Source organism: Passer domesticus, chromosome 5 (genome assembly GCF_036417665.1).
Source record: "Passer domesticus isolate bPasDom1 chromosome 5, bPasDom1.hap1, whole genome shotgun sequence".
Taxonomy (NCBI): Eukaryota; Metazoa; Chordata; class Aves; order Passeriformes; family Passeridae; genus Passer; species Passer domesticus.
Genome location: NC_087478.1, coordinates 70,603,872 through 70,624,231, shown reverse-complemented (window position 1 = coordinate 70,624,231; position 20,360 = coordinate 70,603,872). Strand labels below are relative to the sequence as shown.

Sequence of the window (20,360 nt, the reverse complement as noted above, 5' to 3'; positions counted from 1 at the left end):
GTTTTTATCTATAGACACAGTTTTTATGACTATCCTTTTTGAAGGAACATGAAAATGCCTAGTGCAAAACAAGATGCCTGTCTGTGTCCCTTTCATACATCTGTGTCCACATGACTGAGACATCTTTTAACCAAGTTTCAGAGATGAGGTTTCCTGAAGAGAATTCAAATCTCTAATAATGTGGATCTCAAAGAGCTCAGCATCAAGGGTGGGGGTGCATCAGTATCCCTGTTCAGAGAGCTGGAGACACCAAAGCATCAACAGGATCAGAGGGAGGTGTGATGGCAGCTGGGCAGAGCCACACCAGACACACATCCCCCTGTTTGTAAAACCTCCCCACTCCATGGGAGGACAGCTCTGCAGCACCAGTGGCATGGTGAGATTGTCTGAGGCAGCTGACACTGAAGAGCTCTCACAGGGGTCAAGGGCATGCAGATAAGGGAGATATGGAATGGGAGTGAATGATATGGATATCATGATATGGAATTAATCTCCAGTAATGGGAGATAAGGATAATCCCATTGGGGAAATGCTGCAGGGCAGGCAGTAAAAGGAGGAAAACAGCAGAGGAGAAGTGTGGAAGAGGTAACCCCCTGTCTAATGCATGTGCAATTGTAGCATGGAAGAAAAGGTCTGAGTTGAACTGCAGAGCATGGTTGGAGATGACGGAAAAAGTACAGAAAATACGTTTTAGCACAATACTCAGAGTATTTAGTCACAAAATGACTCTGGAACTTTATAGTCTCAGGATACTGGGCATTTTCAGCTTGCTGTTTCCACAAAAGCTCATTCACCAAGGTGCTTACTGCACCATGAGTAGCCCTACTCCTCCTGGACACCAGGAGAAGCCTGTGCTTCATGTTGGGGTGTGACATTCACATTTTCTGAAAAAAATCTTTCCGCCCAGGATTTTTCTCCTGGGCAGCTGAGAAGCCTCAGAGAAAAGGAATACCATTCTTATCTATTTGCTTCTCCTGTGTTTTGCTCATCTGGAATGTGTTTGGAGATTGTTTACCCACAGGTGATTGTTTCATTGGATTCTGGTGTGACTTGTTTCCACTCATTGGCCAACCAGTGCCAAGCTGTGTGGAGACTCTGGAAAGAGCCACGAGTTTTATTATTATCTTTTTAGCATTTAGTAAGTGTCATTTCTGTATTCTTTAGTATAGTATTATAAAGTAATAAATTAGCCTTCTGAGAAAATGGAGTCAGTTCATCATTCCCCCCTGCCACAAGGGTCCCTGCAAATACAATATTGGGAGATGAGGACAGGCTCCCTGGCCAGCACAGCTTCATTCATTTCTGTGGCCTCATTACAGCTCTGGGTCCTCTCTTGGCCAATTTGCTGGTCAGGATGGTGCAGCTGGGAACTGCTTGGCCTCACTGGCCTGGAACTGCTCCTCCAGGTCAGACCTTGTGCCTTGTGTGAGCAAAGGGGTGTCAGGTTGGTTGGGTACAGAAAACACAAGTGGCAAATTTTATGTGAACACAGGTAGGCTCGAGTACAGTGACAAAACCAGCGCTCTGCATAGTCTGTGCTAGCAGGTTGTTAAGGAACCAGAGAAGACTTGAAAACAGAGTAGGAAAAGTTGCTCTGCTAACAGTCCTCTTGGGACCACTCCTACACTCCAGTGATCTCTAAATGTAGATCTATGTCACTACTAAGGTCAGTATCAGACAACCTCCTTCTGTGACCTGTGAAATTTCTTGATCATTGAATTCAAACAAAGTGTCCAGATGAATGGAGAGGTCCAAAATGACATATATTTCACTTCCAACAGCTCCCTCTGTGTCCTCACATGATGCTGCCTATTGACAGCAGAAATGAGGGGAAGCAAAATTAACCCTTTACAGCTGGATCTAATGGTTATGCTACATTTGAGTTAAAATACGAGAATAAGGGAAGGAGGCAGATGAGGCGGAAACAGATTCTGGGAAGTATCAAAGAGAGATTAAATGTAAATGTTAATAATTGGGGAAGCAGGAAAAAAATTAACATAATCCTTTATGAAATTATAAAAAGAAGATGGCTGATCCCTTCTCTTTTCCCTCTCTTTCAGCCACTGTCTTTTTTTATTTTTATTTTGACAGTAAGCCTAATAGAAAACCAACAGCTGAGCTAAGTTGTTGAAACATTGGACAGCAAAGGGAAAAGATGAAGGCAGCTTTGCAGATTTTACAGGTTACTGCCTCTGTGACAATAACCTCTTTTATTCCCTCCACCCCCTCCCTCTGGGGATGTGCATGGCCTGCTGTCTTTAGCTGCAGAGCAGAAAGACACTGAGCAGATAACTGGTTTCAAGCATGTGTCCCAGGGAGATAATAGTGCTTACGTTATTCTAATTTTTCCTAATAAACTAGGGCTTGGTCCTGAAACACCCTCTTGGGCAAGGGGCCCAAACATATTTCAGGAGCCCTATTTTAATCACAAAATATCATTTGCAACAGAGCTGTTAGGTCTTCATGGATAGCTGAATGGGGCAGAAATTTGTGTTGTTTGTTTGCCAGAGGCAGAAAGGAGTTAGGACATTCAGATGGTAGAGCAGGGACTATGTCTCCCACTGTAACCCACAGCTGCAAATTAGGGAGGATTCACATTCTCTCCAGCAGCTGTCCTTACTTCTGCCTTCCCCCATGTCCCACAGTCTCCTCTAGCAGTGACCCAGGGTCTGCTTCCCCCTGGTATCCAGCTCTGGGGCTGCGGGAATGGCAGGAGCAGAGGTGGGCTGGGAGCCAAGCACTGCATGCCAAGTCTGTGGCTTTGCAGTTTACCTGTGGTGGTTTACTCTGCTTCCCTCTTTGCCCAAATGCTCTTCTTAGTTTACTTCTAATTATAACAAATGCCATCTCTCTGTGGTTCCATGTGGCTTCTTAATTAGTCTGTGAGGAATTACTGAATTCCAGGAGAGCAGAGAAGACATATGTGCCAAAACCTTCCCTATGCTGTCTCTCTCTCCCATATGGACGCCACCAGAGGAGAAGCAGCTGACCCCGTTGGCACAAAAGGTAGCAAAAACATTCAAGACCCCACCCAAAGCTATTGAAGTAATTAGATGCCTCAAGGGCTATTAGTCAGGCTCATAAAGTGCACATACTTTTAAAATTAGCTGTCACCGCTGTGGCAGGGAAAGGAAAAATGAGTTTTATATAGCTTGTGGCTGTGTCAGCTTGAATCTTCTCTGCACAGTTAAAGCAAGATCCTGTGTGGAGCAGCCTCTGACCTGGATTAGCAGATTTCCACACCTGGGTGTTTGCTCCCTGGGATCTGCTTGGGATTCAGCTGGCATCCTCTCTCCATGCTCTGCAGGGACAGACCAACCTGTATGAGTGCAGAAGGACATCTCCAGCATTCCCAACAGCTCCTGTGCCACTCTCAGCCCCACAAAGGGCAGAATAATTGTCCTGAATTCAGGTGGGAAGGCTCTGTAGAGACATGGGGCTGGGACCACAGGCAGTGCTGGGGCATGCTGACACCTGGAGCAGGCTGACATGGAATTGCTGCTCAGTCCCTGCTGTGTCCTGGCACTCCATGTCCCAGCTGGTGCCACTGGGATATACAAGGGTGGGAGGAGAGGTGGAAGCCTTCCTGCAGTGGCAGGAACAGAAGCTCTCTGTTCCTCTAACACCTGGAAAGGACACACATGGAACGTGCTCCTGCTGTCACCACGGCAGGTCACCTGGGAGACCGCAGGAAGAAGTTCCACTGTGGTTTGGAGGGCCCTTTTTTAAAATGAGGAAAGTTTGGTTTAGTCAGGGAAAAAAGCACACTTCTTCCACCCACACAGAGATTAATTTTCCAGGTTCTCAAACTTGGCATGAAAGTTATGAATCCTATTTAAATGAACCGTTTGTTCTTTACAAGGAAGCATAAGATAGATTTTTAATTTTTTTAAAAAGCTGTTTGTGGTGAGAAAATGACACCATTCATATTTGGTGCCTGTGCTAGCTAGGAAGGTATGTTGTTGTTTGTTGCATGCTTGTTGCATTTGGTTTTAATTGGAGAAAATTGATGTCATATTCTTTAACAGCTTTTATGACCACTTGCCTGGGCCTGGAGCTGTTTTTGTATTTAAGATCTCTTGTCCCACAATTGCATGAAATTCCTTTTTTTTCCTGAAAGGGAAATTTCAATATATGACTGATTTCAAGACTATAATTCTGCCTACAGGGTAAAAGCCCATCTAACAGTATCTGTAACTATGTGAGGCCTACATACAGTCAAAAGAAAGAAAATATCTCTTAAGTACAGACCAGTATTTGCAGAACCATGGGAAAAGTTTGAGAAATAAGACAATGTACATTGTGAAAACAAATCTCAGATTGTGAGGTGGAAACAAAATACTGTAGCTCAAGTGAGCAAGCACTGTGCTGGGATTAGATCTGTGGTGCCTCACTGCCATGGGTGGCTGCTGCCAAAAGAGGGTGAAGGAAGGACACAGGGCATGGGACTGGGCCCCAGTCCTGAAGAAATTGAAGAAATAAGTTGGACTTCAAATTCATAGGTTCACATTTAATTTGAAAGCTGCATTTCCCATTTTCTGATAGCTCAAGACTTTCAGACTTCCTTAAACTGTTTTTCAGTTTTGGACCAAGATTTTTCTAACTTCTTCTTAAATAGAAGGCACAAGTTGTATTTCTCCTGTTTCAAAGTTTAGGTAAGATTAAAGGCGGGAGTTTCAATCCAAAGGAAAAAAAGGAAAAAAAAATTGTAAATGCTACTTAAATTATTATTTTGAGCACCACCATAAACATACTTTTCCAAAATACGATAAAGCTTTTTAAAAAGTATTTCTGAAATATACCATAATTAAAATGTGAAATTACTTAGTAGCAAGTATTTTCTGTATCATGAAACACAATCCATATGCTGGGTACTTTAACCACAAGAAGTCTGTTCTGCTGAATTTGCAGATTTGCATGATTTATTTTATAAACATTTAAAGGAAACAAGAAATTACATTCCTTGTGGCTGTATGAATACAGAAAGAAAAATGTAGATTTGGACATAGATGCAATTTGTTACGGCTTTTGAAGCCTAAATCTGTTCTGAAATAAAAGGAAATAATAATCATCAAAAATAGCTTAAAACCAAGTAATTAGAAAGACTGAACTTTAAATAATACTAAAGTGCTTCCATTCTTAATTGACTAATATTGCATTTTTCAACTGGCTCGTCGTGCTTTGCAGCTGGATCACACATACTTATTGCTGGAACATTCCATATTTTAGGATGTCCTCCACCCTGCCATACAACCAGGTATTAGGTGTGCAAAATACCAGCGTGTGAGCATTGCTGAAACAGCCACACAACATCTCTGCTGTGTTCCCCACTGCTCCTGGGACCACTCCACACATCCTGACAATCTACTGGGTGGCAGGAGAAGGCATTTTTAGGTCAGGCCATCTTCATGCTTGGGATTTAACCATCCTATCAAACATCAAAAGGAATTGTGAAAGTCCTACAAAGTGATCTATGGCAAAACATCAGTCAGAAATTTGGGTCCAATCAATTCTATGCTCCAGTGAGCATCTAATGATGTGGTCAACTTACGTATTTGGGGAGCTGTCCCATCTTGGTAAATGATGCAAATTTACGGTGAATTTTACAAGTCTTTTCTTCATTTGTTCCAAAATTTATTTTCCTCATTGTTACAGCTCTACAAAGAACCTGAAGTTCCTGACAAAATGAAACAGCATTAAAGCATTTCTTCATTGTGAGAGTGGTGAGAGACAGTGGAACAGGTTGCCCAGAGAAGCTGTGGATGCCCCAGCCCTGGAAGTGCTGAAGGCCAGAATGGATGGGGCTTTGAGAAACCTGGTCTAGTAGCAGGTTTCCCTCCCCATGGAGGGAATTGGATGATATTTAAGGTCCCTTCCAAATCAAATCATTCTGTGATTCTATGATTCTGAAGATAACAGGAACATATCAGCTACTTCAAAATCTCTGACCATACTTAAGCTCATACATGCCAAATATGTGTCACCATGGAAAGGTTTTCAACCTTTCTGAAAACAAGGAAATTCTCAGCATAAATGGAACCTTCACAGCCCTATGGGTGTTAGAAATGAAAAGGTAAAGAGATCTCCAAGTCTCAGAGCACAGTTATGTGAGCAAATGGGTACAGGTAAGGTACCCTTCACAGCAGCACAGTGAAAGAATGTACTCAGTGTCACAAAACCTGCTGAGTTCATAGGAATTCATACTCTGTGCCTTTGGCTCTGCCACTACATTTGCATAAGACCTCACACCAGCTTTGTTTTTAAGTCTGACAGAAAAACAAAGCAGACATAAAAACATAAAGCAGGCTTTAACCACAGTGACTGTACTTTCAGAAGGTGCAGCTCAGATTAATGTATCTCATAAAACATTGTCTCATTATCAAGACATCAGTATTTTAATCTGAAGCCAGACAGGAAATAATTAAATGATAAAATATTGCACCTTTTTTTTTTTTTTTTTTTTTTTGTTAAAGAAAGAGCATTCTCACTTTTTGCCTATTATCTCTAACCCAGGGTTGCCAAGCATTTCTAGTAAAAAAAAAAAGTCTAAATGAAGACTCCCAGGACTGTTCCAGGAAGAAATTGTTATGGGTTTGTCTTAAAGACAAGCTTCTGTAGGTGAGCAAAGGGCTGAGTTTGTGTTGATTTATTAGACAATTTAGCTCTCAGGTGTTTTAATGTTTGCTTTGATTGCTGACTCAAATACAGGCAAGTTAAGCTTAGAAACAGTTCAGCAGAGAACTGGCAGCAAGAATTGTACTTGGTGCCTTTCTGCTTTCTCTGTTCATTTGTAAATGTCTTATGTTTAAGACTCTCAGGTTCATTAACTCATTTTATAATTGGGCAGTATACACACAAAGAGCCTGCATTTTCTTTTTACTTACAGCTTTGAAATTGCAAACACCATTGAAGCAAACAGATAATTGATCATGTATTTCTGGCAAAGTAAGACTGGTAATTTAGTTTTTTATGCCTCAAGATGCTTCATATCTATATAAGAATTGTGGTGAAGCTGTGTTTACTGCCATCAAGGCTTGAAAAACCTTTGTAAGGAGCAGTAAACCCATCTGTGTATGGTTCACTTCTGAGCTAGGAAAAAGGGACATGCTGGGCTGAAGACCCAGCCACATGTAGCCCTTTCCATTGTTAGTTCATTCTTCTGGGCAAGTACTGGCAGTCTGACACAGCTCCCAGTAAAGGGAACATCACTTATGGGCCAGAGAATGGGTGAAGAGAAATTTTGACATCTAGGGGCTCTTTGGTTTAACAGCAAGGGACTCTGTGCCAGGATCCAGAGGCTAATGCCCACATGGAACACTTGACTAGCATCCTAGTGGAGAATCCTGGTTTGACTCAGATGGCACATCCAGTGGCTGAGTGGCTCCTTTCAAACCACCAGGTAACTTCACTTTCCTCCTCCTCCAAAAGATGCTTTTTGGTTTTCCTTTTTATGAGACCTATGACAGCAGATGTTTCTTGGTTCCAGCTCCAGTAGTTATAACTAAGATATTTAATGCTTCCTGCGTTCCTTGGACTTAACTTTGAAAGTGTCCCAGTTTTGAGGAAGAGAATAGTCTAGGTGATTCCCCAGAGTCCCTTCTGGACTGAATTTTTCTATGATTCTGTGACCTCATAGAATGGTGTGAACAGACCCAACTTAAGAGTGACTAAACTATCAGGTTACATGTCCTTTTTTTTATTCTTACTTTTTAGTTTTGATGTAGTTGTAAAGCTTTTGATTGTACAAATACACTTTAGTATGACAAAGGAATTGCATGAACACAAAGAAGAACAGACATTTCCTAGATAAATACTCCCTGCATAGGAAATGACCTTTTATCATTATACACCTTGAATAGCTAATGAGTCACATCTATGTTTCTGGGAAGGATCCTTCTGAAATATGGGAAGCATGGATACTGGAAATAGCCCTAACACAGGAAATGTCATGAGCTATTTAAAGGCACTCTTCTCATGACAGTGCATGACAGCATTCATAAAACCAATAGCAAAATTGAAAGATTTTAATAATTTTCAACAGGGCAAATCCATTGCTTTTGATTACAGTCATTCCTAGGCTAACTGCACTGCATGGAACTATTCCATGACAGCAAGTCTGCACTGTCCTTCCCAACCACTCAGCAGATGTGCTATTTTATAGCACAAAATGGCCTCAGGTGTTTCATGTCATGAATATTGCTTTTATAGCAGTATCAATAATTGCTGAACTCGAGGTGAAGAGCATTTTCAGAGCTCTCAGACTGTAATAGAACTAGGATATGATAATGCATTAAGTGTGGACCTCTTTAAAGAGTGTCTCAGATGCTGAAGAATTGGATGGAAATCTGGATGTAATACCCAGTTTCATGTGAGGCTGTCTTTTCCCTACAATTCTTCTGTGTTCCAAGATTATTAGAATTCTCATGTTGATAGCTGAACATCTGTTCATAGAAAGATGTGTAAAAGAACCATCATGAATGCAGGAACAAGGAGAGAACATTCCCATCACTGCCACAGCTGATAACCTGAGACTGAAGTGGGTTATTGCCTTTTAAATCAGAGGACTTGCTTGTTTTCATATGAACCTTGAATCACAGCAGGCTTAAGTATTGCCGACATTGTAACCCCAAGCATAAATAACACAGTATAAAAAGCTATTTGTCTTTCACTAGTGCAGTGTCTTCTCCAGTTTTCCCTCCTCTCTGTCATTTCGTGGAAACCATATTTGATGGGGTAGAATGAAAAAAAAAATGCTTTTTTCTTTGTGGCTGCTTTGTTTTGTAAAATACTTCTCTTTTAAGACTCATCTGCATTCTGGGCCTGTTTCTTCTCCCATATGGTGCATTTCACAGGCATGGTTCCTGATAATTTTAAAAAGTCTTTTATTAAGCCAAAATAATAATGTGGGGAAAAAAGATTAGGCTATAAAGAGAATAAAAAAAGATTAGGCTATTAAAGAGAAAAAGAAGATGCTTTCAACAGCATCTGTTTTCCTTAAACAGATGCTGTTGAAAGAAAGACTGATGGTGAATATGGTGGTAAATGTTTTCAGAAGGAAAGGTCAGTGACAATGATACCAAATTCTCATAAAACTCTTGCTTCAGTAAATGCAGCAATGAAATGAAAGAAGATGTTAATATCTGCTATGTGCTTTTAAGACCCATTGCAATAATAATATTGGGCACCTCTTGTGAGCTTGAAGTGGCTATCAGAATGTTTATTGTTGTACCTGTCCTCTTCAAACAGCACTGAAAATGAAGGTGGTGTAAATCTGGAAATAAACATGTTCTTTACAGGTCCTTGATTTCAAGTAGTTATCCAAACATACCCACAATGCTACTCTCCAATTACCTTTGGACTTTTATACTGGGAAGTTGAACGTGAATCTTTTACATGAAACCAAATATAACATCTCTATTTGCATGAAAGAGCTGAAATACTTAGTAATTTATTTTATATGTATAGAAAAAATTCACTGAATTAATTGCTACATAAATTGCTATATTACTGTATCGGAATCATTAATGGTTGGGGTCAAAGAGACATCTAGAGAACATCTAGACCAACCTCTTGTTAAAGCAGGTTCACCTAGAACACTGAAGCACTACTGATCTACATGCTGGTAATTAAGTTACAAACCTCATAAAGCAGTGAACCTAGGCACTCTCTTAATTGAAGCACTGTTACTTCACTTGCTGCATATTCCTGGGTGATCACCCCAGCTCAAACGAAGTAATTTCATAGGAAGGTAACTACAGAACACTGACTCTACCTGTTACAGAGTAAACAAACCCTAAAAGTCCAGTGTCTGGATAAAAAATGCTGGAAGAGAAAAAAATATTTTTCATTTCATATCCAGAAAAGAATACTTCTAAGCTTCATGTGGAAATGGTACTCGATGGTTTTATATATGAATAGTTTTTGGGATATGAGTGACAGGAGCTCTTCCTTAAGCATAGCCACCCTCTAAACAGGATAATAGTCAACAGAATGATGTGTTTTCGTTATTAAAGGAAATATATCTACTGTTACCATGATAAACATGGAATAACCCAAGTGTAACCAAATTTTAATACTGTGAATCAGTTTTGGTTGATAAAGTTATAAAAGACTAAAAGAGAGAAGTGAGAATGTGTCTTAATGGGGGATGAGAAAGGAATAAACTAGAAAAATGTGGTGCTATGGAAAAGTTCCCTGGAAGCAACTTGTCTGTGTCAGTGTGTGCGGATAATTGCAGGATGAGTCTATTTTCAGGTACCAAACTCCAGCTAGACATCTGCTCTGCCAGTCCTGAGATCAGCCCCTCAAGCCCTGAAACAGGAGAATCTTGTTGAGAGGGTGTGGTGGGCACAGTTTACGCAGTGATCTGTTGTGACCCAAAGGAGCTGTGCTTTCCAAAAAGCAGCAAATTGCAAGGCCTGGAGAATCAGCTAAGGATAGAGACTGGGGAGCCATTTGCCTACTGAAAAATCTCAGTGCTGTTGGAGGGAGGAGAAGTCCATTGTTCAGCCTGTGCTGGACCTGCTGAGATAACTTGAGGTACAAATTATTTGTCCTGATAGTACAAGGACTGCAATGTACAGATTTGTCAGAGAGCAAAAACAGCTCATGGTGCCTCCCCTCCACACGAGGCCATTTAAGTGAGGTGATGGCTGGGAAGGGTGACCAGGCAGGCCAGAGTTAGCCTGCCCAATGTGCAGGTTGCATGGCACTAATCTCTTTAAATCCTGAAACAATGGGCTTGTATTTAAATTGCAAGCTCCTTAGCAGAGGATTATTCTTTGTCACATTTTCCCTTCCTTCTTCACATGATCATACAGCATCCTTCCCACTTGCAGCACAAAAGTGGTGTTCTAAACTGCAGCACCAGCAGATGAGATCTGAGCTCACTCTGCTCCTCAGAAGCAGTGTTAACAGGATTTAATGTGCCACCTCCAAGGATTGCTGTCCCAAGAGTTCCTTGTTCTGAAGGTGTCACACTTGGTGCCAGCTGCAGGACAGCAGCTCCACCCTGCCAGGGAAGCACATAGCATGACTCTCACATCTCCCTTCTCCCAGGAATAGCAGCCACAGAGAGGTCTCACTGGGCAGGGCAATAAAGCAGGCAAGGAGCCTGAAACCTCCTCTCTGCCAGGCACGGATTAGGCTGGAAATTAATATTTGAACTTTACATCTGCTTCCTCTTGAAAACAAAGAACCAAAAAATCCCCAACTCACACACATTTCTCAGGAGCTTGCCTTGTGAATGCTCACTGATAGCAAGCCCTTGCTCCTTTCTTACCCAAAATCACCCCAGCTTCCCCTTGCTGCTACAACTTCTCATTGCCAAGTCTGTGTTAATCTGCAAATAATGTGAAAAATCTGAGTTCTCTGAGGCAGGGGTTTCTCACTTTCCCTACCTGCTGAGATCAGGACACCAGAGAATGGATACTAAATGTGAATTACTACCCTGGCGACAGTTCAAAAAGCAACAATAAAAAGCAGCCCTTAGCAGTAGGTAGGTATTGACTTATTAACTGCTCCAATTAGTATTGTTATAAATGAAGGCAGAAAGATATGAAAATACTTTTAATAAGGTTTGCAACAATAGCTCAGTGACACTAAGCCATGATAAAATAAAAAATTTCAGCCCCTCAGGAACTAAATAGAAAACCAATAAACAATTCATTGTAAACCCAATAAAAATATGCTTGCTAATGTGTCATAAATAAACCCTCAAAGTGGGAACTTCTTGATGATTTACTGAATGCATGCCAAGAAGCAAGACTTCTGGGAAGAGTCAGGATAATTGCATATGAGCTGGGCATCTACTGTGGGACTGGGTGCAAAATCCTATCATGTCCCAGGCAGTGCAGTGACACAGGCAGAGTGGTGGCATGTGCCCTTCCTCTCAAGCAGGCAGAAAAACCTTGTTCTAGCTCACTCAGCCAAATACCAAAGGATGGGTAGCATGAGTTAGAACTGGAGATGTGTCTCTTCTATGTGAAGGCTTATATTTTCACACAGCTCCTAAAGCAAATTTGAGGAGATAGTTATTATTTTATAAAGTAACCCAAAGTATTCAGCCAAGAAATCCTTTTTTTTTTTATTTTCTCAATTGATTCACTTTGCCTCCTTTAACTGAGTGGTGGAATAATGTTTCCTACTTTTCTCTAGTCCTGGGATAGTTCGGTGAGTCCAAACAAAATCACATCTACATCAGAAAACTGACTAATCCTACTGTGCAGGATGTACCTTAACAACTCAGTTGGGAAACTCTGCTAGAGTTTCTTCAGACCAGCAGAAGATTATCAAGCCATAAGACTGGCACTTACCTAAATTACTATGTCCTTTTGCAGTCTTGGACCTTTAAAATCTTGTGGTTTTGTTCCTAAACAAGAGAAGGCCTTTCAAAAATTATTTTAGGTCTTTCCCTGCATGTTTACATATCTAAATAACTTAAAAGTTCAGCCTGATGTAGTGTAAACAGTTTTGACACTGTCATTTGTCACACAACTCGTGACTGTCTCAGTCTTTGATCCTGTGGACTGAGCACCCAGTGCATTGGCACTGCAACTGAAACTGGGGGATTGCACATGTGAAAACATTAAGGACCATTTGTAAGTTCAGGAGACTTGCTTTAGGGTCAGGAGATATAATGTCGTCTCTGTGTAAACAAAATATTTTTTTTCATGGCTTGTGAGGGGAACAAAGTCCATGGAAAGAGAAAAGTGAACCTTGAGGGCATCTGTTTTCACTGAGTGCTGAGACAAAGAGGGAGAGTGCTCTATCATCAGTGTAATCATCCTAGGGCCTTGTACGGGAACAATTGCAGCACTGCTGTGCAGCCTTTTTTCTTTCCTCTACTCATCTGTAGATGAATTTGGGTAAGGAACAACCATGTGGAAAAAAGATGGATTCAAATTTTAAACAATCTAAGCAGAAGACAAGAAAATTGGTATGGCGTGTATCTCTTGACGAGAGAACACAAAGGAAATAGTATAATCTATGGTGTTTGCAGGTGTCTGGGGAACAGGACAGAACAGCACTACATAGCACAAAAGTTTCAATGTGCATATGTGGAGTCATGGAGGTGTTCATATGACACATAAATATTGTATTTGCAGGGTGCCCTGATGAAGGAAGGAATGATGAATCTAACTCCATGTTCCCAGAAGGCTAATTTATTACTTTATGATACTATATTATACTAAAGAATAGTAAATTATACTGTACTGAAGAATACTGAAAGATACTTACAGAAGGTTAAAAAGATAATAATGAAAACTCATGACTCTATCCAGAGTCCAAACAGAGCTTGGCCCTGGTTGGCCATTGAGTCAAAGCAACTCACCAGAAACCAATGAAACCATCACCTTTTGGATAAAAAATCTCCAATTGCATTTCAGATGAGCAAAACACAGGAGAAGTAAATGAGATAAAATTGTTTTCCTTTTTCTCTGAGGCTTCTCAGCTTCCCAGGAGAAAAATCTTGGGTGAAGGGATTTTCCAGAAAATATGAATGTGACACATAAATCCAGAACAGATTTTTCAGCAAAAATCCTACATAATGTTCAGTCTTTGGAAATATACCGGCCTGATCTTGCTTGCTTTGCAGAGGGAAGTAAGTGCAGTGAAAAGTTTCACTGATCAGGATAACAATATCTGGCAAGACTAAATTCTCAAGACAGTCTGGGAAACTCCAGCCAAGAAAAATTCTGTGGTCTGCTTCTCAAAAACGATGAGGTTTAAAGGACACAGACTGAAAAGTGCCTGTGCAGTTCATCCATAACACAACCTAGCACCAGCTGGATCCAGCTTCAGAAAGCAGATGCCAACACCAGTGAAGAAAAGGGAGAAGCTCTCTTACACAATGTGCTGGGGCTGGTGGAAACTACTATGAGCTGAAATAAGGTCACCTACCTTTCCTTTCTGGAAGATAGTAAGAATTATGAAAAATTGCCAGTCAGGGTAGTTGGAGTTTGGATTTAAAACCTCAATGAACTGGTTTTAAACAATATAATAACTTCTTCCTTCAACTGCTGGTGGCTGCTGGATAAGGTGATCAGTCACACACCTTTACCCACTTTCTAGGACCTTCTTTGGCTCCCCCATGCTGTGACCATGGGCTATGAGGCTGTGCCCTCCCTCCTCCACCTCAGTGCATGGCTGTGCAAGGAGAAAAACAGCCCAACCTGTGTAAAATTGCTGCAGCTGGTCTTTTGTTTGTTTGTTTTCTTTTGTTTGGCTGGGTTTTTTAAACAACCTGGTATTCAAGCAGAAATTGTAGAGGGCAGTTTTCCTAGAGAGTTGGGGCAGGGAGAAGAGATGGTCTGCCTTAGAAGTGAGCCCGTTAAAACTCCTGTGGCTGGGAGGTTGTCAAGACTCTGGAGGAAATGAAGCAATAAATCCAGCTGAAAGTCAGAAGAGGCAAGTATCAGTGGACTTACATGTAATTTCTTCACGGGATAGACTGAAAAACTAAAGGAAAACAATTGAAATAATGTAATATGTGGATTTGACAACAACAATTTGTATATTCTGAATATTTGAAAGGAGTAATTTTTTTATGAGAAGAAATCTTATAGCAAGAGATGAGAGTAAAACCCTATCCCAAGCTTTGGGAGATTAAAATTGGATCAAATTTGGTGGTTTGGCACTGTCTTACGTTGAATAGCTTGGACTGGGAAAGGGGCCAGTAGAATGTCTATTGCCAGGAGAAACAAAGAACAAGAGGTACACGATGTAGCCAGTGAACATCAACTAGTGGCCCATGACAGCTTATGCTAAGGGATGAACTGTGAGCTCTCAACCTGTAAATATTCTTTTTCCTTTCAGTCTGTTCCCCTGCACTTGTCATGGGCTCCCCAAGCTCAGTGAATGATCCCAAGGTCCTGTTTTAGTCAGAGACTACAGGAATTGAAAATGTTTCTTAGTCAAAACTCACATGTAGTTATATTTACAGAAAGGTCAAAACCAACAGGGAGGAATTTAAAGCAAATATGGAGGAATGTTATTGCAATTTTTTAAAATCACACTAGTTAGGCTGTGCATGAAAAGGAAGCCAAGCAACCAGGATACAATCAAACATCTGCGCTGAATTGACAAAGAGGCCATTCAGCAGTGGGAATATGTAGTTGCTACTGGCCTGATTAGGTCTTTATTCAAATACATTCCCATTTCCTTCAGCAGAGTTGATGCTGTCATCAGAGGAAGCCCCAATTAATAGAGCTAAAAGCCTGAGCCTTCCTAAATGAAGCTCATCAATGCACGGTGTGTTCAGGACAGGTTTACATAATCCATCTTCACATGCAAAAAAGCCTATTGCAGCATGGTGCTGAAGCTGAGTCTTTGCTCATTCTCTTTCTGTCTCGCTCCCTTTTGTCTCAGTATCAGGGCCAGATCCCAGCTTTGTGGCTCATTTTCTGTTCTGTCTGCTTTCACAAATGCCTGCTGCACCTTGCTGCAAAGGACTTGGTGCTGGTACAGGCTGACATCCTCCTGCACTAGCAAAACCAGCAGCCTTCAGGGCTGCCCTGACTATTAAGGCTGCAGGTGCCAAGAGCCTCGTTGCCAAGGCTGGATCTGCTTTTTCTGCATGCCAGTGGGTAATCCTGTGTGCCACAAGGCAGCTGTGGTTGAGAGGATGGTGTGATTGATGTTTGTCATTCTCTGCCCTTCCTGGCAACCCCAAGCAAAGGAGATGCTCTGCCAAAAACCCCAGACCTTCAGAGCTCTCTCAGCCCGAGTCAGCCTGGGGACAGTATTATTGTGGCTGCTCAGCACTCTGTCCAGGCTCACTTCAGGGAGTGCTGCCTCAGCAAACACAGGACCAACAGTTTGGCACAACCAGGACACGCCAGTAGGGTGAAGAATACATTACTGAGGGCACAAATACACCACTTGCAGTTTTACTTTGGACTAGACATAATGCCAAGGTTTAACCACACAACTGCTCATTCCCCCTGGGTGGGCTGGGGGAGAGAATTGGAAGACTAAAAATGAACGTCCCTCCTGTTCCTTCTGCTTCCCCTAGCTTATGTGCTCAGCATGACCACATTTGGTCTGAGGTATCCCTTTGGCCAATTGGGATCAGCTGTCCCAGCTGCGTCTCCTCCCAGCTCTTTGTGCACCCCCAGCCCAGCTGCTGGTGGGGTGATGAGAGTGGCAGGAAGGCCTTGACTCTGCAAATTCTGCTCAGCAATTACCAAAACATCCCTGAGTTAACAACACTGTTTGCAGCACAAATCCAAAGCATGGCCCCATACCAGCTACTGTGAAGAGCATTAACAGCCCAAACCAGCACATGTAAGTCTGGTGTCCTGAACCAACCATCCCCAATGTCAATGTGGCCACAGCAAAGTCCTGATTCAATCTGCCAAACTTCAAACATTGCAGAGGAATCCTTTACTTTGCTCTCTGGAGCTTCTCTCTCTCTATTGACTTCCAGGAAACAGAATGCACCGAATCTCCATCTTAGCTTAATGTTCAGTGCCTTGAGTCTTGTCCTACGCCATGGACCTATTCTCACTTCAAGTAGATTCTGTCAACATTTTGGACATATCACATGAACTTTATTTTTGTTTTGATGCTTGACCTTCTTATTTTGTGCTGTCCTTATTCTTCATGTAAAAATAACAAACCAGACTAAAAATTTTCTCCCTGCCATTGAACCCTCCCTTATATCTCAAGGGACTGTTAATGAAAAAGGGAAGCTTTCCAAGCAGCAAAAAACATAAGTTTTCAGACTTCTTTTTTTTGTTGCTTATTAAGACTTCCGACAGTCTTTTATTTTTATTTTTTAATATCCTTTTTCCTTCCACTGTTTAGCATCACAGTTGTTTTTATATTTAAAGCATATGTGTCCCAAATATGATTTTATGGCAATGCATCTTGTCCTGACCCATGTTCTTGTTTGTTTTCTTCTTTTGCATTCAAGAATTTTCTTCCATACTTTGCCATATTTAAGTGGCTGTGGGAAAGCAGTGCAGCTAATAAGACACATCTGATGCTTTTTCCTGTCAAAGGGTAAGCCCAGCTGTGAAGCTTGAGCAGCTTGGGCTGTCCAGAGCGCATTAACCTCACCCTTTAGAAGCAGTGTGCTGAATTTATTGAAGCAGCAGTGAGTAGAGAGGGTAAGAGGTGGCTTTGGGCTCCTTGCACAACACCAGGGCCAGGCTGGAACAGTGGGAAAGCACTCCAGGCACTGGAGAAGGAAGGATACAGCACAGCCCTCCTCTGCCACAGATTGGTACTACCTATTCTTCTCTAGGACAGTGGGCTGCTTTCCCCCACCTTTTTTCCCTCTGCCTCTCTGCACTGGCCCCACAGATTCAAGTCTCTTTTCTCTCATCTTTCCTGCCTCATGGTGCCTCTTGCAGCAGGATGCCTGAGCAACAGCAGCCAGTAATATTCATGTCCAAATGTCTGTTTGAAAAGCATCACTGTTCCAAGCTATATAAATAATCCAAGGATTTGCTGTAGACCGTTTGAACTCTGACCAAGACATTTGTTACTATTATCTAGGTTTTATTTTTTACTGCTAATACAACAGGATTCTTGTGGATACAAAGTCTTGTGGGCTTGCTCTTTGCCAAGAATCACAGATTGATCTCTGATGATACAAGTTTTCTTCTGCCAGTTCTGATAGTCTTCTTTTCCCTTAATTTTCATTTATGTCTCTTCTGATCAACCTGCATATTCTTTTCTTAAAAAGGTTCCAAATTAGGATGGTACGAGTTAGCTGGCCTATGCTGCTTTATTTTGGGTAAGAATTGGCTCAATGTGGAAGTTCACAGATGGCTGGGAAAAATCTGCCAGACTGGCACTTTTCAGTAATAAATCACCTGGCTGAGTTTGTCTTCTCAGTCTTAGAACTACAAAGCCCACATAAGTGTTTAGGTCAGGATGTTGAACTTGTCTTTTGAAGGTTTTGGTCCTTCAGTGCTTAGGCTGGGGACTTCTCTTTACTGAATATTCCCTCAAATATCTGATCATGGAAGAACCTGCCTTTCATTTTGCATAATGTATGTGAAGGTAGGGTTAGATATTTTCTACATTTTCCCACAAGATGGCACAATTTTCTTATGAACAATGCATGCTAAAACATGGAATGCTTTCTGCTCTGACAGTAATGCAAGGAACTGACATACTCTGCAAAAGTCAGGTGCTTTATTTTGCTCAGAATTAGTTGATTTACCCCGACTAGTTGTCTTGGAGAATTTTGCTTTCTTTCTCAGCTTCTTGTTTTCTCTTCTCACTGGTTCTTCTCCAAGTCCTAAGAGGACCTGTATCTATGCCATGACAAGGAGGGCTTCCCACAGCATTGTGTTAGTAGCATGAAAATGTCTACAAGAAATCTCAAACGCTGTTTTTCCATTTGGAATGGGAGAAAAATAGAATACTTCATAGACTACTGGATCTTTGACACTGTTTTGGACAAGTTATTAACCAAAGTCACACCCACTGAGTAGCCCTGTCACAGAAAATAGAGAACCTCACAGTAGCATCAGTATTCAAGAGAGTGAGCTGTTACATCCCCCTACCCCTCTGCTCACATTAACAGTTTATTCCACTTTTCCTCTCTTTTAGTCTCAAAAAAGAATAATTTTCCCTGATAAAAGAGTCAGTTACATCAAATGAGAAGGAATTATTTCAGGGAGAAGGAGAGAGAAAGAGGGAGTTCATATTGCAGTACCCTACCCAGTCCCTGAGTATGTTGAGTCAATTTGTGCAGGAGCTGGAGGAGAAGGACTTGGGAGAAGCAGAGAGCTGATCAGCTGCCCTCCTCTTGTCTGCAAGCTGTTTTTTCCCCCTCAGACCTAACAACAGGCACTGAAAAGTAGGCTCAGGATTGGTGCTTTTCTTTTTTTCTTGCACACCATGAACTTGTCTCCTCTTCCTTGAAGTTTGCTGTGGATTGTTTTTGGAACAAAACACATGCTGACCTGCTGCAACAAGTTTCAGTGTTAGAGACTCAGCACTGCTCCTCTCTGGGTAGGAATGTCCTGTTCCTGCACTTCTGCCATGCCAGTACATCCTTTCTCCGAGACAGAATGACTGCAGGACATAATCATCTCTTCAGAAATATGTTCCACTTGAACCCTTCAAATCCTATTATGTCAGAATTCACATGACTTATTTCTCATGCTCCATTACAGGCCAGACTACTTTATCCCACCCTGAACTTCCCCTAGGTCACTGCAGCTTCATTCCAAAGCAAGTGGCAAGCCAGGAGCCTACAGCACCACTGGCAGAGATATGCTCATTTTGAATTGACTTCAACTAAAACTCCAACTGAGTTCATCAAGACAAACATTCTAATTTGGGAACATCAACATTGTTCATTTCAGTCAAAAATGTTAAAACAAAATATGTCAGCTTTCCAACACGTTGTTTTAAAAAAATGGTAAAATACCAGCAGTTCCTTTGGAATGGAAATTGTAATTCACACTTAGCCTGTCCATAGGCAAAGCGAACTAGTGTGTGAGTGATACAGAAAAGGACCTTTTGAGCCAAACCAAGGGAAGGAATGTTAAAGGGCTTTGCTGTTCAAGGCCTTCACTGCTGAAGGACACATCTGGAAGACAGCATCCAAGGAACCAAGTGATTGTCCACAATGCCACATGATAAGATGATGAGGGCAGTTTAGATTTTCATAGTCTCTGGCACTTATATGCCACTACTGTACAACCCCCTAAATACTTGTTTGAGGTGAATGACAATGATTGAGCAGCCTAAGGGTGATACAACATCCCTTCCTCACCCTCCTGTCTGCCAGTCAGGCAGGAGCCAATGGAACAGGGAAATTTGGTCCTTGACTGCTCCACAGAACAGCCTAACCCTTGCTCTTGTTAAATTGTCAACTTCTATCTCACTGCTTGTATTTTCTCAGGGGTTTATAGAATTTTCCTGTTAGTATTTTAGTCTTAATTTAGATAACTAAAACTGAGTAATTCCACATCTCTCTTCATTCCAGTCTTCTGTTGCAAGGCTTTAGTTACCCTTCTGATACTACATGCAGAACTTACATACATACATACTTCCCTGCAAGCTCCGGAGAAGAATGGTGGCTGTAGAGAGGATAAGATGCCATTTCTAAGACAGACTTTAAGAGATGTTGTTGGGGGTTGATAATTTTTCAGTCACCTTAAACAATCTTTCCTTCCTGCTCTTCTTCGTTCTCATCACTTGGGATTTAAATGTATTCAAGTCATGGAGAGATAAAGGAATGAATGTGATTGCAAGATTTTGTCTCCTTTGCACAAGCGAGCTTCCTCCTGAGCAAGGTTGTTCTTTTCAGGGTGGGGAAGGATAAGGAGATTCTGTTTTGTTTTGTTTTACTCAGTATCCAAATGCCAAATAAGGAACTTCATACGATG

General features: G+C 41.5%; 1 long non-coding RNA gene across 1 annotated transcript in view; it reads right to left on the bottom strand.

Moving 5' to 3' along the window:
• Positions 1-5,551: 5,551 nt before the first annotated feature.
• The window catches only part of LOC135300908 (uncharacterized), a 38,793-nt gene continuing 23,984 nt past the window's right edge, over positions 5,552-20,360 (bottom strand). The window contains exon 3 of the long non-coding RNA XR_010362652.1: positions 5,552-5,677. This is a non-coding gene — a long non-coding RNA (uncharacterized LOC135300908). The remainder of the gene's footprint in view (positions 5,678-20,360) is intronic.